The 16,290-nt window shown below is 49.6% G+C and overlaps 1 long non-coding RNA gene across 1 annotated transcript; it reads left to right on the top strand.

Moving 5' to 3' along the window:
• Window positions 1–96: 96 nt before the first annotated feature.
• On the top strand, window positions 97–9,205 carry LOC121113488. Its single transcript, XR_005862851.1, has 3 exons — window positions 97–3,294; window positions 3,641–3,702; window positions 3,955–9,205. It is a non-coding gene; the product is annotated as an uncharacterized LOC121113488 (long non-coding RNA).
• The last annotated feature ends 7,085 nt before the right edge of the window (window positions 9,206–16,290 follow it).

The following is a 16,290-nucleotide window of genomic DNA, read 5'->3' as shown; positions in this document are numbered from 1 at the left end:
TAAACAGCACTAAATTCACCTTCTGCTTTTCTGCCTGGCTCCGCCCTTGCTTGATCAGGAGAAGGTAATTAGTAGCATACAAATGAGTGAGCTCAGCGTTGTGTTATGGTGAATACCCTGTAAGAGAAAAGGGCTGCTCCTGGGGCCACAGGGGCGTTTGGAGCAGAAGTGCTGCTTGTCTCATCTGTCCCCTGCCCAGGGAGGTGTTGGGGTCACCATCCCTGGAGGTGTTCAAGAGCCATGAAGACGGGGCACTGAGGGATGTGGTCAGTGGCACGGTAGGGGTGGGCTGATGTTTGGGTTTACAGGTCTTTCCCAACCTGGGAAGCTGTGTCTGCTGCCAGTTGGGTGCACTTATCTTTTCCCTTTCTTGGTAGGTAACTGGGACAGATAATTGCCTGGCAGTGTCTGGAAAATACATCTTTGTTGGTCTGTGCATGGGTCTGGCTGCCTTCAGGATGGTTGACTGTAAGCAGGTCAGTGCTTGGGATGCAGTCGAGACAGAGGTTTGTGCCATCAGCTCCTCAGATTTAGGGAATGAGTGCCACACTGCACAGGCTGTGGATGAAATGGGTGAGTGGGACATGGGTATCCCCGCCATGACTGGTGGGTAGCTGTGCTCTGGAGCTGAAGAGTTGGCAGCTGCTTTATGGAAGAGTGCTAAACCAGGAGTGTGAGCGTGGCTGGCAGGTTTCCTAGAAAGCCCTTCAGAGAAAGGTGTTAGATAACAGGTTGTAGGGTGATAGAGTGGCCTTGGGTTTAGAAAAGAGTGCGGGTTTGGTGTCCTGACTGAAACAGCAAAGGCAGATGTGGAGCTGAGACTGAAGTGCAATATATTTTAGGAATACATTGGACCAGAAAGAAAAAAGCATTGCTAAGTGTGACCTCTTGCCTCTGCTTTGTTTCAGCATCTGTAATTGCGTAGTCCTGTGGTAAATAGGTTTGTTTCTTGATTCGTCTGAAACCTGTCATTTCTGGCAGAGATGGCCTTCAAACTCCATTATCCATCGCTGTGTACAATCGAGAGCTCGCTGGTGTTGACATAAGGAAGCCAATGAAAGTTTATTGCTGGAAGCAGTGGGATATTCTTCCACGTGCCCAGGAAAAAAAATATAGCCCTGTTCACACCCCAGCATGTTATAACAGTCCTCTCTCGAGAGCACGGCTGCCATCTGTTCACTTTCCTTCTGCTAATTCTGTATTTCCATTGCAGGGCTTGTTTGGCTCTTCTGCTTTCACAAGGAAATCTTCCTGCTCATTAAAATCCTAAATGAGGTGGTAAGTACTGAGTCAGTTACCACCATCATAGTATGGCTTGGGTTGGAAGGGACCTCAAAATCACCCAGTTTCAACCCCTCTGCTGCAGGCAGAGTTGCCAACCATTAGAAACTGGGCAAGGGCAGGGAAATAATGTTGTGAAGAGCACTAATTGCCCATGGCAGAGTTTCCTGAGGTCAGCAGAGAGCCTATTCACTAAGCCAGGAGCATGCAGGTAGTTTTGTGATGTGATGTACACTACCTGAGTGCCAAACTCATTTCTGAATGCCAGCATCCCAGAGATGTATCTGCAGCAAAAGCAGCTGCTGGAGGTCCCTGATACCTTCCATATAGGACCAGAGGAATGAGCCTGCCTCTAGACTAGTCTCAGGAAAGTGATTTCCACTGCTTTTCAAATATTCCAAGCATTCTAGGTTCCCGGGAATCCTGTTTCTAACCCTCTCCATTCCTCCTCCAGCTTAAAGAGTTGCTTCTGCCACTCCTTGTCCTCTCCAAAAGGCCTGGAGTGGATCAGCGCTGATCCCAAAAGTTGGCTGACTGGAACTGGTCAGTGCAGTTCCTTGTGCCAGAAGGCTCTATGAAGCAGCTTTCCTTCCTGTGGTGCTCATGGGACACTGGGAGGCTGAGCTGAAGGCTGCGATGTCAGTCTCAGTCATGCATACGAATCCTTACGTGAGAGGTAGACTGCACGGATCTCACAGGGATTTTGTATTTTAAAAAATAGCCACACGTTGTTTTAAGGATGTAAGACAACAGAGGCTGCTTGCTTGAGAGACCTTTCCTCCTTGCTTCCAGTTGCTCAACAGGGTTTCCCAATGCAAGCAGCTCAGAAGTTTGGCTGGAGGTCTGCAGATTGCCTAAGGATTCCTGGCTGAAGAAGGCAGGACGGAGTTCAGGGGCCACAGCAAGGCTGGCTTTCAGGGAGAGGAGTCAAGCTGGACATTTGCAGTACAAAATGGTTCCCCACTCTCTGTGCTATTTCTTCTTATAGCCTCTTGCCTACAGGTCTTTCCCCAAGCCTTGCTCTTGCGGGCAGTGACAGCAACATACAGGCTGAACGAGTCTGGCAGCCCAGGGGGATGTGTCTCTGCAGCTGCTCCAGCCACCCAGCCCACATTGCACAAGGCCTTTGTGCTCCTGGGACATGCGTAGTCTCCCAGGACACGCTTTCCAGCAAGATTCCTTTGGTCCCAGGGCCAGCATTCCTGCTGCCCCTCCCTGAAACTGCCAGCTCCCTTCCCAGCAACGTTGCCTCATCCAAGGAGGCCCTGTGCAAAGGTATTCCCAGATCTTCTCCTTTGTGTCACTAGGGGAAGGTGAAGGAGCAGGCAGGGAATCAGACCTGGTACCTCCATTGGAGAGTCTGGTCCTGGTAGGGGCAGTGACTTGGGTTCATCTTTTAGATTGCCCTGGAGAGGAGCCTGGTGGGATCATAGCTGAATCTACCCTGGCACAGAGAGCTTGTTGGAACTGACCACTGCCACTTCTGTTCTTTGGCAGAGAAGTCTGGAGCAGCACAGGGATGGTTCTGCAGAGATGGTAACTGGCCTCAGTGAAGGTGCTGGGCTGTTCTGAGGAATTTCAAATGCTGAGCCAATGCTAAGCCTTCTCCTGTGTCACTTTTACCTTGTTAGGTTTCACTTCTATCCACCTGAGTTCTCACCTCTTCCTTCTCAGACATGGTTGGTTATTTAGCCAGACCTTTTCTGTTCAGCCCAGTCCTAGGTGTGTGTTAGTGTGTGGGTGGTGGTGGGGACACAGCAGTGCAGGTCCCCTTAGGATTTTCCATTCCCAGCAAAGCACATCTATGACCTGCAGTCCTAGGCTCTCTGAAGTCAAATCTTTTCTTGCACTCAGCAGCGCTCTGCAACCTTTAGTCCTGCTTCTGCAGCTTTATTTTCTTGTGGACTCTTCATTATTCTGTTGCAGGAGTCTCCCTGACGACAGATAAAGTCAATGTAAAGCTGAGTCTCCCAGTGCTGCTGCTGAAAGTGAAGCCACCCAAACCCATTGCAGGTTAGAGGCTGTTTCTGTACTTGGAACATGCAGGTGGCAAAAGGAATCATGGCCCTTAAGCCTACAGAACAGCCAGAAAGTCTCAGTAATGTCCTCCCTCATCCCTCCCTGACCTGTCTTTGTAGTTACCAGTAATCCTGTAGTGGGACTTACTTGTTGCCCAACCACCTCACGTGTCACTTTTGTTAGCACAAAATACCTCAGTGTGCCTGGAATCAGATGTCACGCGTCCTTGGCTTCATTGCCACCGGAGAGAGAGGAGGCTGCTTCCTAGATTCTGGCAACCTGACAGCACCCTTATCTTGTCACTTTGATCCTGGATTCATCAGAACGTTCTCTTTTACAGAGAGGATGGGCGGGGAGCTAACCTGGTACTGAGATGATGTCAGAATGCCTCAGAAAGGCAAGGTGAGCTGGGTCCTCAGATGACTTCTCCTAATTTCTCCCTTCAAATACTGGAAAATGGGCTAGTGATATGGAAAGTCCCTAGTGTGTGTTCTTAATGTTGAGCTACTTCTACCAGGAAAATGCACTGTGGTCCTTTTCAGGACAGTGCCTCCCTGAAGATGGGATAGTAAATGTGCATCTGGGTTCTTCCCCATCTCCATAGTGTCTGTTTCTCCCAGGGCTGTGACTCTTCCCTTTATGTTTCTGATCTAGGGGCAAATTTCCAGAGCCTTTTGGATGCCTTGAAGAAAGCAGATGATGGCAGCATGCTGGGTTTGGGGCACAGACACCTGATTGAGGACTCCCAATGGGATAAGCGGGAGGCAGTTTTCCACAGCACTTATCAGGGGTATCTGGAGGTCGAGGGTGAGAATGAGAGCAAAGATGAGGTCCCCAGGTGAGTGGGAGTCCCAGTCAGCATTCTGTTCCATGGATCGTCAGTGTGGGACGTGTGAAGTGCAGATGGAAGCTTCTGACTTGGTTCTACTGCTTTCACCCTAAGGTTTCAGGACAGAGGCTTAGCATCATTCCAGATCCTTTTGCAGTTCTACCTACTTATCAAGGCCTTTCTTTTACATATATTCCTTCCTTCCTTACTCAGATGTGCTACTTTTCATTTTCTCCTGCCCGGCTGGATTCTGTAGATGGAACCAGGCAGGTGATCCAACTGGGCTAAATGTTGATGACACGTGAAGTATGTCACTGCATGACACCGAGCTCCAGTTAGAAATCACTGACTCTGGGTTGGGTTGACTCTGTAAATTCCATCTCCGAGAACAAAAGCCTGGCTTAAACTGTCAACCCTACACCAGCATGGAGTCAAACAAACTTTGCTCCTTGGTTTAAAATAAATGAGAGAGTACATAGGCAAAGATTAAAAAAAAAACACACCGCTTCTCCCATTGTGGAGCTTTTAGTGCTGTGTACAGTGGAGTCTTTGTGTTTGGTAGGAGCACGCAGGGCCAGGAAGTCCAGCATACCATGCACGTGGCAGACAGATGAGGCAGCCTCTGGTAGATCTCACTCCGGACAGACAAGGTGTTACAGTGGCTGGGTCCAGCCGGGAGGCTCAGATTTCTTTTGGTAGAGGATTTTCTACTAGCTTCACCCGGATAGCTGTGCCATGCCATACAGCTTGGTTTAGCTAGGAGTTGGTCCCAGCCCTGAAATCCAGTGGTTGTGCCAGAACTACAGGTATTCCCGCTCCAGGGCTGATGCTCAGCTGGCTGGGTCTCTGCCAGGTACCCAGGGCACTTCTTTCTTGTTCCTTCTGTCCTTGACAGAGTAACTTAAACCTGGAAGACAGACTAAGGGTTTCCTGCCATCTTTCTATCAACTCTGTTGCTCTGGGGACTGTGGTTTCCTGCTTGCATGGCAGACAGGGACTTGCATCTCCAGCATCATTCCCAGGCAGGTTTTGGGGGCTCTTACCTGGAAGGAAGCAGGCTTTGTTTCCATAGGGAAGGGGATTGGCTGGAACCTCACACCAGCCCCTTTGCCACATATTGCCACTGTCATTATTACGACCCGCTGGTACACAAGACATGTCAAGCAGTGGCATAATCCTGAGTCAGGCAAATGTCTGAGAGGGGGGGAGCACAAATTCTCCCAGCATAACCTTGTGGGTTAATCTATAAGAGTTGCTCAGACCTGACTGGCTGTTATGTATTGGTACGTCTCTGCTAACAGTCCTCCACTGTTGTTGTCTCTGACTGAGAGCTGAGCAGCAGCAGCAGGCAGATGCATTGGCACGGAGCAGAGCCAGTCACAGCACCATCTTCCTTTCTCACTTCAACTCCTACCCACTGAAGGAGGCTTTCTCAGAGGAACCAGATCTGCCTTTCGAGTCCTTAGAGAACCTACCATTGAGAGACGTACCATTTTCTTAAGTGATTTGTAAGTGCAGAGATAAGTAAGGTAAGAGCATTATTGCAAGCTGTGGTGTCATGTCCACACGTGTTCTCACCCTGCAGCTTCTCTGGGCTCTTCCGTGCACTGTGACACAGGCATCTGTCTGCATAAGGTTGATGTTCAACTAACTGCACCCCTGCCAGCCACCCAGAACGTGTGTCCCTTCCTCCTCTCCTTTCTGTCCTCCCTAGGCTAACTCACAGCTGTAAGTCTGGGTGCCTGGGGCAGGCCTCTCATTCCAGGTAGAGAGAGCGTGCTGGTTCTAGGTGAATCTGTGCAACGTAAATCACAGTGCAAGACTGTCAGTTAACAATATTGCTTAACTGCTGCCTCTTCGTTTGGTCCCCACAGCCAGGCAGAGCTGGGACCTCTTTGTACCACGCTGCTCCCCACCATTCCTAGGTCAGTTCGATACTGAAGTAGGTTTGTGTTGTAGGTTTTTTGGTTCGAGGGGCACCCTCATGCCGGGTGCAGAGCTCAGCAGGCGCACTGGGTTCATGGTGTCACTAGATGGCAGTGTGATATCTCTTATTGGGTCACTTCTGCCTTGAATTCTTAAGCTGGAGCCGGATCCACAGCGATAACATTCTGTTCGTTCTTATCGCTGAGCTTTAATTTTCCGATCTGAAGTGGAACAGATGGGCACAGGTATGGCCTTACAGCACTTACTACCTGGAAGGCTTCCCTAAATTCCTTGTATCCTGAGTGAATCCTACGGTGTTATCCGATCAGTGGCAGAAAACCCATCCCATGCCTTAATCTTAAGAAGCTGGAAAGGAAGCTCTTGTCAGCATTATGCCAGCAGAAGTGGGAGAGTGGCAGGGGCTGTGCTGACAGCCTCCTTCCCTTGTGAGGCAGCAGTGACTGCTAGGATGCAGGGAGCAGTTATCTGAGTACTGAGTGGATGCAGGCATGAAGATGGGCATCTCCGGAGTACAGCGGGGCAGTGACACTGCAGGGTGACTCAGAGCTCACCTGGGCCAAACACATAGGTCAGAGGCCATAGAAAGGTGAACCATCCCTTTGTATTTTGAGGGCTGTAGTTGCGTGGCAGCACCTTGGTGTTAGCTGCAGAATACGACTGCTCAGCCCGGAGCTGACAGCAGAACTGCATTTTTGCCACTGGGCATCTTTGTTTCTTACGGCAGCCAAGGGAACTTGAGGGGATTTGGGAGAGGAGACTGAAAATATGCATTTCGAGCATCTACAAAACATATTCGCCTGGCTCCTGGCACTGCAGGGCTGTGACGTTACAGCCACCAACACAGGAGGGGCTGTGTTAGTGTACGTAACAAACATTTATACAAATACCATGTGAAAGCTTCAGTCTCTTTACAGCTGATCATGCTTCCAGGGTGACTGCCTAATCCACAAAGAATGTACCAAAGCTGCCAGCAACCATTCCTGCAAGCTGTATTTTTTCCATGCCTCCTGCTGGTGACTCCCCCGAAGGTTCAGCAATGCATGGATATGTGGGTTTCAGCACAGAGCTATGCAGGCACCCCCACACCAAGGTCCCATTTCGGGTTCTCATCGCGAACTGTCTCATTTTGCACTGAGTTTTGGTGATGATCTTGAGATCTCAGCTCTTCTGGAGGTAAAGGCAACCAGTCTGGTGTGGAGGTAGGAAACAGAAGCAGCGTCCCAGTTGTTCTGCTGTTTGCAATGCAAGTTATTTGAACGTAAGCGTTCCTATTTGCTGCCTTGGTGGAGGGTTTTGAGAGCTCCAGTAAGGCCCTTTGTGCTGCCGTTTTCCGTCTGCCACGGCTTACAGCTCACAGCTCATCTGATTGTTATGGATATCGATACTGGGCCGCGTGAGCACTTGCCATCTGCTTCAGTGCAACGCCAAGCTGGTAAGCTCCAGCCACCTCCAATGCCTGTTTAAGCCGAGCCACCTGGTTTAGCAACGAAGTGAACAAGGAGCGGTCCTCCGTCCTGTGCTCTGCTCTTGCTGAGGTGGCAGTAACAGCTGAGTTATTTTGTTTCTGTGGCAGTTTAAGAAACAATGGACCTTCTGCCATATCTGGGCATGGGGGATTGCTCCAGGCGGGATTTCCCATTCTGCGGACAGCCAGCACAATGAATACATGGCTGCTCCACCAGCTAATTCTTGCTGTTTGCACAAACGTAAAGGGCTTGGGGACCTGAGCCCTCTAATCACACCCCATCTGCTGCCTGCCCAGAATCAGGACAGGGCTTTCCCAGCATCTGCAGGAGAGGCAGGGCAGGATCCGCTAAGCAGTGAGATGTGCAGTGCAGCCACCGGTTTGTGTGCATTGATCTCAAGATGCGCTCGTTTGTTTGCAGTTGGAAGTTGCTCTAAAACCCTAATCATGTGCTTGGCCGAGATAACCAGGAGCTGGCAGGCTGCACAGAGAAGGGAAAACAACAAGCAGCTGCAGGAGGCTCATGAAGAGCCTTTGTTTTTCCTCATGACTTCAGTGGGGGATCGTTTGCTTCCTGCTTCTTTGGAGGGATACGAGAGAATTGGTACGATCAGGGCGTTGGCACGTGTGTTGGTGATGGAGCTGTGTGCTGAGCTCATGGCACGTTCTGCAAAGGATCAGGGGCACCTGCTGGCCTCTTCCAACAAGGATGCCTCTGCCAGCTCTTGTGTCATTCCCTTTGCTTCGTGAGCCCCAGGCAACTGTAGATCTGAGCCGATTTCGGGCTGTTTCGCTGCTGGAAACTATAGAAAAGCTTCCAGAGGTATCGTAAAGATGACCGTCAAAAGATGAAACATAGTTTTCCCCGGGCCAAGCGACAAGCTGAGAGGCACTACAGTCAGGCTCCGTGTTTAAGAAAGGAAAAACATCACAGCCGGTGGATTGTGTGCGGGAGGAAGAAGGCTGGGATCCACAGAGAGGCGCTGGAGCAGCACTGCTCAGCACAGCCTGCCTGCTGCCCAGCTGGGCGGAGATGGTGTCTGGGGGAGAGGAGCTGCTCTTAATCTCTCTATATGATCTGCTGTTCTCTGCAAGAAGCCAAATGTCAGCTTATTTCTTTGCATGTGCTGTGGAAGCAAAGGAAATTGGGCTGATCTGATAAGATTCTGTCACTCCTGAGGGCTAGCTGAGGTTTGGGCTGTTGGGGTGAGCCCTGTTGGTGGGGTTGGAAGGAGTGTGGTCCTGGGTACGTGTGTTCCTTGCACCTACGTTGGCAGCCCTTATATCCCCCAGCACCTTGCTAACATGCAACTTGAAGGCATCCTGAGGAGGAACGTGCAAAGAGCTCTGTGTCCTGTCTGGGCCGAGCTGTGTCACTGCAGCACACTGGGATGTACGGTGGGGACTGGAGCAGAGCAGGCCCAGCAACGCTTGTTCTGTTCTCTCTGGATGGAGGGGCATAGACAGGGGTAGGGGGAGCTCTAGCTCTTAGATATAGGGGAGCCAGGTACTGCATTCTTTGAGACTAGGCTATAGCTGGAGCTGTGCTGTTGGGCCAAACTACACAGATTAACTCTTTAATCTCCCCTCGTGCTTTGTGCCACGTGTTTCAGTCTAGTTTAACTTTGGTTTTCTGCAAACCCCTTCCAGTTGTCCCAGTCTGTGGTTGCACGGTGGTTCTTGTACTGATCTGTCTGTGACCAGTACAGTATTTCACATGCTGTCAGTCTCCCCTGGGGCATGGAGAGCCTGGCTTCACTGCCCTTTATGCTTGATACTGGCTAGGATGGGAAGTCAGCTGTGTTTCTGAGGCCAAAATGAGGAGGAAGTTGGCTGAGAGCATCAGGGAGAGGAGATGTGCATGATTACTGCCTGATGTTGCTTTCTGACTGTAGCCCTGCAGGTTTCCAGGCACCTTATGGGCTGGGGACGGTCAGAGCTGTGCCTTCTGAGGCCAAGTGCAGGGCTGTGCCGTGCACATCAGGCAGCACAGCAGTAGCAGAGGATTTGTCATCGCCAGAGCCTGGCCCTCCTGTGACACACATCTCTGTGGTGACATGTGCTGGCTCAGCCCCAGGGAAGTCCATGCTCTGAGAGGAGGGGAAGGCCAATGACTCACATCACCGTGCAGCATCTGCAAGGCAAATTGGCCTGGGCTGCCAAGGGTGAGATGCTTCTCCTGCTCCCAGCTCCTCAGTGGGGTTAGGGGCTGAGGGTCAGCCCAGCTGAGTAAACAGCAGTTCCTGTGTGTGCAGGGCCACGTTGTTGTTCCGGGGCCAAGGAAGAGGGAATAAGTGGGCAATGTGAGGGGGTGTGGGCAGGAAATGGAGCTCTGCAGGGGGAGGAAAACAAGTCCCGTGCGGAGCTATGAGGAAAAAACATTAATTAGGTGAAGAGGATGAACCTGCCAGTCCGCAATCCTCACCTAACAACCAATTATAGTGTAATATGGCTCTGTCACGCAGAGTAAACACAACATAAAGGATGCTTCTGAATTAATTCCAGTCTGAAACACAGCGATCGCTTGAGAACATCTGGTGCCCCAGGTTTAGGCTGTCTGTCATGGACTCCATCGCAGCCTGTGGTAAGTTGTCCCAGTTGCTGATCTACCTCTGTTGCCCAAAGCTGCACCCCGTTCTAACCCGAGTAGGTGACATTCCCACTTCCAAGGGGTAAAGCAGGTGTAGGGGAGAAAAGGAGGAAGCCCAGAGTCATTTTGCTTTGCTGTAATCACTTTAACCAGAGGTTTTCAGGAGCAAGTTGTATTTTTCTTCAGCGCGCATTACCACTGTCGTAAATCATCGCTCCTCGGGGATCAGAGGGGCCGAGGTTATTTACTTGTGTGAACCACAGTGCATAGATAGAGACTTACACAGCTCCTTTACAACATGAATCGAATCGAAAGCTTTCCTCTGTAAATTCTCCACCTCTTAAGGGAAAGGCTGAAATCCAGATCTGGATTTCACGTTGCTTTCCTCTCTGACCACACTGAACCTTCCAGATCTGGTAAGGAGACACGGAGCCCACTTAGGCCACCTGCTCTGCATGTGGATTTCCATTTAAGTCGGCCTTAACAACTCTTTCCCTTACCACATCCTGCAGTTAGGAGGTATTAGCAAAGCACTGGGCTAACAGAACAGGCACACAGTCCAATACAATGAATAGTTGGTGAAACAAACAGCCAAGCAATGCCTTCAGCTGCTGCAGCTCCGAAGAGACATTCCCTCCCCCACCAGGTGGGTCAGGCTCTGTTATGAATTCCATAAAGCCTCTTTAGAGAATGTAAATGCACCGTCCAGGTGGAAGCTGCGGACTCACGTAGCATTCTGGCAGTAATATTTTCCCAAGGATGAACTGATCCTGAACAGAACGGCCACTGAAGTGCATTTTGTAGGGGAGGGATTTCAAGTCAGCAGGAGCTTATGGTTATATAAGGAAGGTGAGTATCATCTGTCAGAAAGCTGTAAGCGTTTCCCCAAGAAGTCTGAAAATACCTTGTGAAGATGGTTTCAACTTTGGAGTGCAAATCCTTGCCTTTGCTATCTAATTAGAGGTGCAGGGTGAAGAATAAGGACCTGAAGGAAGCACTCGTTTCAGCCCTCCCCTCGGTTTCAGTGCCCCCTCATCACACTCAGGCTGATTATTTGTGCTCATGCCCTCATCTCTGGTGAACAATATTGCTGCTGTGTTTAATATGAGAGAGGGCTATTATGGTATTATGCGGAATGAGCCGTCACCATTATAGGTCGCTCTGCATCTCAAAGCTAGTTTTAATTAAATCTGCCAATAACTTTGGAGGTCTTTGCCTTCTGGAGTGGAAGCAGAGGAACGAGGTGCTCAGGTGCTTGCACCTAATGGAGCAGCTCGTGATCAGAAGGGAGGAACTGGCCTTGCTGGCAGCCCAGCCCTGCAGCCAGATTCCAGCCAGGCTCCCAAGCACACGGTGCATTAGGGCGGTGAGGTGCTGGACGGGTGGTGGGTGCCCCATCCATGGGGACACCCAAGGTCAGACTGGACATGGCTCTGAGCACCTGATCAGCTGTAGGTGTCCCTGTTCAGTGCAGGGGTGTTGGACCGGATGATCTTTAAGAGCCCCTTCCAACTCTATGTCTTTCTGTGACTCTGTGAATATCACCTGGCAAATGCATGCGGCACATATCCTGCACTGATGTCAGCCAATGGGCCATTTCCCCACCTCGGGTAGTGACGGGTTTCTTCTATTCACCATCACTGCCCGTGCACTTGGGGCTGTAATTGCTACCTGCAGGAGCAAAGCACCCCAGATTTACCCTCCCAGGAATTTTAGGCTCAGGTTTGCAGCATGTCCTGGGACACCACCAAGCCATCCATCCCTTGGCTGGAACGATAAGGTTAGAGGCCTTTGTAAGCAGCCACGTGTATTTTGGCTTGATTTTGGTACCCAACCAGTTGATACTGAATCAGAGTTAGCACCATAATACACGAATAAACCCAGCTTATGTGTTTGAGAAAATACAGGCAGGCGATGATGGGATGCATGAGTGATATTCCCTCTGAACAGTGCCTTGAAACCATTTTTTCTCAGTCTGGATCTTCAGTCTTGTTTTCCTTAATAGCCACTGCTTTCATTCTGTTCTCCTTCCTCGGCCTTAAAAGTTATTTACAAGGTACTTCTGAGAGGGGTGATTTTGGCTGCTCTGGTTCTTGGTTTGTTTTTGTCTCATCACATTGCCTGCTGACCTGCAAGCGGCAGCCAAATCAGCCTGAAATTAAAAAGGTGGTGGAATATGCCCCAGTCTCTCCTCAATCAATACCGGCCTAAATTACTGCAAACCTGGAGCCATGGTGCACGTAATACATCATTTTGTAACCCCATAAATTGCTTTTAGCCAGTCTCTTCTGATTCCTTTTTAATGGCCTTTCAGCTAAGATCAAGTGTAGCATCAGTTTCGCATCAGCTGTGCGCCCTGCCTGGGGACCGTCGTGTTGGCACTGGGATGATCTCAGCCACATTGCTGTAATTCCTCAGTGCTGGTCATTTCTGAGCTGCCTTTCTGCAGTGAATGGCATTCACAGAGGCTGTAGTTGCCTGCCACAGACCTTCACACCCTGCACAAGGCTGAGTTCTTCCTCATCCCTTTCTTGTTTTAATAAAGTAAGCGAGAGAAGATGTTGAGATTGGGATTTAACCACTGGGTCACATGGCTCCAAGGCACTTCCATGGCTCTTTTTTTGGCCAAACGGTGCAGTTCTCCAGCAGAACCAACCTACCCTGCAGTCACGGTCCCACAGATCTCTGCCCCACAGATCTTTCTTCACATGTCTGGCTGGGAAGAGAAGCCAGCTGGAGGCTGGCTACACCATCTGCTCCAAACACAAGCTAAAAACCATCATACAAAAATATTTTCCTCTAATTTAAGTGACATTTGTCTTGGGCTTGACCTGAGGGACAGATGGAAGGGAACAGGTAAATGTTTGGCCATGAGTTTTTGGAAGCCCAGGAAGAGCTCATCTCTATCCCCATCTGTTCATCGTGTGCCACCTACTTCCCCTCTTTGACCTTCCCTGAGCTGCAGCATCCTGAAATGACAACACGGGCCATGCTGCAGATGTTTCAGCTGCTCAGAGATGGCCAGAGATGACATTTTCCCACCAGAAGTATCAAATACCCCCTCCTTCCACCTTCATAGGAAAAAACATCCAAGGTTACACGCAGAGGCTGGTGCCTCCCCTCAATGGGCTTCAGTTGGATTGGCACACAACTCCTTGTGATGCTCAAGTGGTGCTGTCCTGGCTGCTCCCAGGATAAGTACCACTTCTCCCTGTTATTCCCCACTGGGAGCCTTATAGCTCCTCAGATCTGTAAGGAGAGAAGGCACACATCCACCTGCAGAACCTGTGGGTAGGCAGCCCCCAGTGCCTTCCTACACCTCTATCGCGGATCACAGTATGTAAAACTTTCTGTTGTTAATAATAATAATAAAAATACCCTCTTAATTAATAGAGCCTGTAATAGCCACTCTGGCATAACAGAGCAAAACGTGACAAGAGGAATTACTTCTGCAGAAACACAATAATGAACGTGTGTGCAGATCACAATGCTGATAGGCGTAACGTACTGCGTCTGGTTTCAATTTGCATTTCTGACCTTTTGTTGGAAATGAATTTTAATAGGCAATTGACTTAAATAATTGGTATGTGTTCAAATCAATACCGGAACGTGATGGCTAAGTGGTTAAAATAATTGAGGTGTGTGAAAGGGTTGTGAAAAGATTTTTGGATTCAGATCAGAATGAGAGCTTTGTGGAGATCCGCGCTCAGCTCCACGGCTGCGCTGTCCATATCTATAGGCACATCTCCTTTTTGTAAGTGGAATATGTGTCCTTTGCTGGCCCTTATGTCTTTATTTACTTTTTGTCACATAGAAATATTTGTTGCTTTGTATGGGAAAAAAGAAAAAAAAAGAACTGGAAAGGCCACCGTTGGCTTTTTCCATTTGGGCAGCCACCTCTGGGCTGGCCTCCCTTCTCTCTCCCCTGCAGCAGCACTGCTTCGCTGTGAAAGTCACACATTTCTTCCCTGGGAAATGCATACAGGAGGTGAAATCCATCAGGGGATGAAATCTGTCGTTGTTTTGCAGGGCACAAAGCAGTGTGGATGAAAACACACTTGAAACCCCTATGGAGCTCAGTGACAGCTTTTACACAGCAAAGAAATTGAGGTTTTGAGCCTTTTTACTTCTACAAGAGAAGAGAAGTGAATGTAAAAAACAGGTGTTTTGCAAAAGCACTCACCTTGCTTTGTCAAAAACTTGAGTTTCTTTTAGAGAAAATCGTTTGGTGGGGCCCAGATCTCCTTCTATTGCCTGGGAGGAGCTGCCTAGCACAAGGCCCAGCATCATTACTTCAACACATCATTATTTTCCAGCTCTAGGAGCCTGGAGTAAAGATCTTCAACTCACTGGATATTTCAGCATCTTGTTGCACACGTCAGTTATTACCATGCCATCCTTCCCATCAGGCAGACCCAGCCTGCAAAGCACAGAGATCAAGGCCACGTTGGGAAAACAGGAGGCTGGGGGGGGGGGGGAGGGGATTAGAACCTCCAGGTGAAGAAAATGAGTTCTTTGTTGCACTGAATCCACCTGAAAATCATTAAGGTCCATGAATTTATAAAGGCTCATGAGTCCTGGTGGGTTGGGTTTTGGGGTTGGTGCCTGCAAGATGAGGATTCTCTAGGGGGAAGAGGAGCTGCTCAGGGGCCTGGCTGGAGTTTGATGTGGTGAGTGCTCTGGTTTTGTTGTGCTTGGAGCAGTAGCTTTGTTTTGGGACTCAGCAGGATTGCTCCACCTGGTGCTGGAGAGATTCCCCCATTGGTCTGAATTTGCAATGATCTTGGAGGTACTGAGAGGTGCAAGATGTACTGTTAGCTCAGTAGGAAGCAATGTGGTCTGTGCTGTGGTGCAATTTCTCTTCTGATGGATATTTGTCCTGGGTACTAGGGTGCCTCTTGGTGCCACAGGCTCTGTTGTGTGTGATGCTGGTGTGCACAAGAGTAGCATGGAGAAGACCCGTGGTCCCCCTATGCGTTTGCTTGGAGGAGTACAGCCTGCCTGGCTAGGAGGCATCTTACAGTGCCTTACTCCCTGCAGACCAGCCTTGATCAATGATGGTTTTGCTGTGTGGTCTTAAGCTAAATTTAGGATCTGCTTAGGAAGAGTTGCCCCTATTTTTAACTCAGCTCATCAGTTTGCTTTACTGTGCAGCTGACATGGAGGTGGTAGGGTGGGGCTGAGGGACTGGGACAGATCAGGAGGGTGTCCTGGTGGCTATGCCCAATTCACCCCTGGAGTGGAGCTCTGAGCTCTCCAAAAGGGTCAGAGTGGGAACAAAAGGTAAAGAACCTGTCTGCAGGGCTGGGAAGGAGGTGGTGGCTGTGGCTCTGCCATGCATGGCACCAGCATCTTGGCTCAGGCTAAGCTGAACCAGGCTCAGCCCCACCTGGCAGTGCAGTTGATGCTGTGGTGGTACACCCAGAGGGGAATACAGCCCCAAGGCAGGTGAGTTTGCAGCAAGCTGAGGCTGGGCAGTGTCTGGCTCCAAACAAGATTTCCCTCCTTGTCTTTGCTCCTGGTCTCAGAGCTGGAATCCTCTAAGGAAACTGAGCAATAGCATTGACATCCCTGCCTGTATTTTAGCAAATACTTTATGCTTTAAGGCTTTTTTTTTTCCTTATAATGCCAACCAGTCAGAAGTGGAAGGACTGTAAGGAGAAATGTGTTCTCCAGTTTTGAGTTGCAAATTCTATAGGATGGAAAAGACTTTTAGCTGTATTTGCTGTCAGAATGGAGTGTTGCCAGCTCAAATATTTTTGTGGTGCTTCTGTAAATGAGGCTCACAGGTATGACTGATACAGCCATCTCTCACTGTGCCAAGTGGCTGCTCTGTGACTGCAGTTTGATCCCAGTGCTGAGTTACTCACTTAACGTATAGGGGGAATAGCCACAGCTTGTTTTCCCAGGGGGTTGCTTCTGTAGGAAGGTAAAGAACACAAGACCCTCAATCAAAACACATTAAATGTGTGCATATTGAAGGTCTTGTGGCATGCTTCTGGGATATGTCGAGGATGAGTATGGCATTGGGCAGTACATGGATCTGACACTGATAGAAAAGCATAAGGAGAACAAGTTTACCCTTTTCTCTTTGAGTAAGTGGACATTCCCAGCAGTGTATCCATCATAGGACTGTTGAGATGATCCATCTCCTGGAGC

Source organism: Gallus gallus, chromosome 10 (genome assembly GCF_016699485.2).
Source record: "Gallus gallus isolate bGalGal1 chromosome 10, bGalGal1.mat.broiler.GRCg7b, whole genome shotgun sequence".
NCBI classification, from domain to species: domain Eukaryota; kingdom Metazoa; phylum Chordata; class Aves; order Galliformes; family Phasianidae; genus Gallus; species Gallus gallus.
Note: the sequence above shows the minus strand (reverse complement) of the source record. Positions and strands in the feature narration are given on the sequence as shown.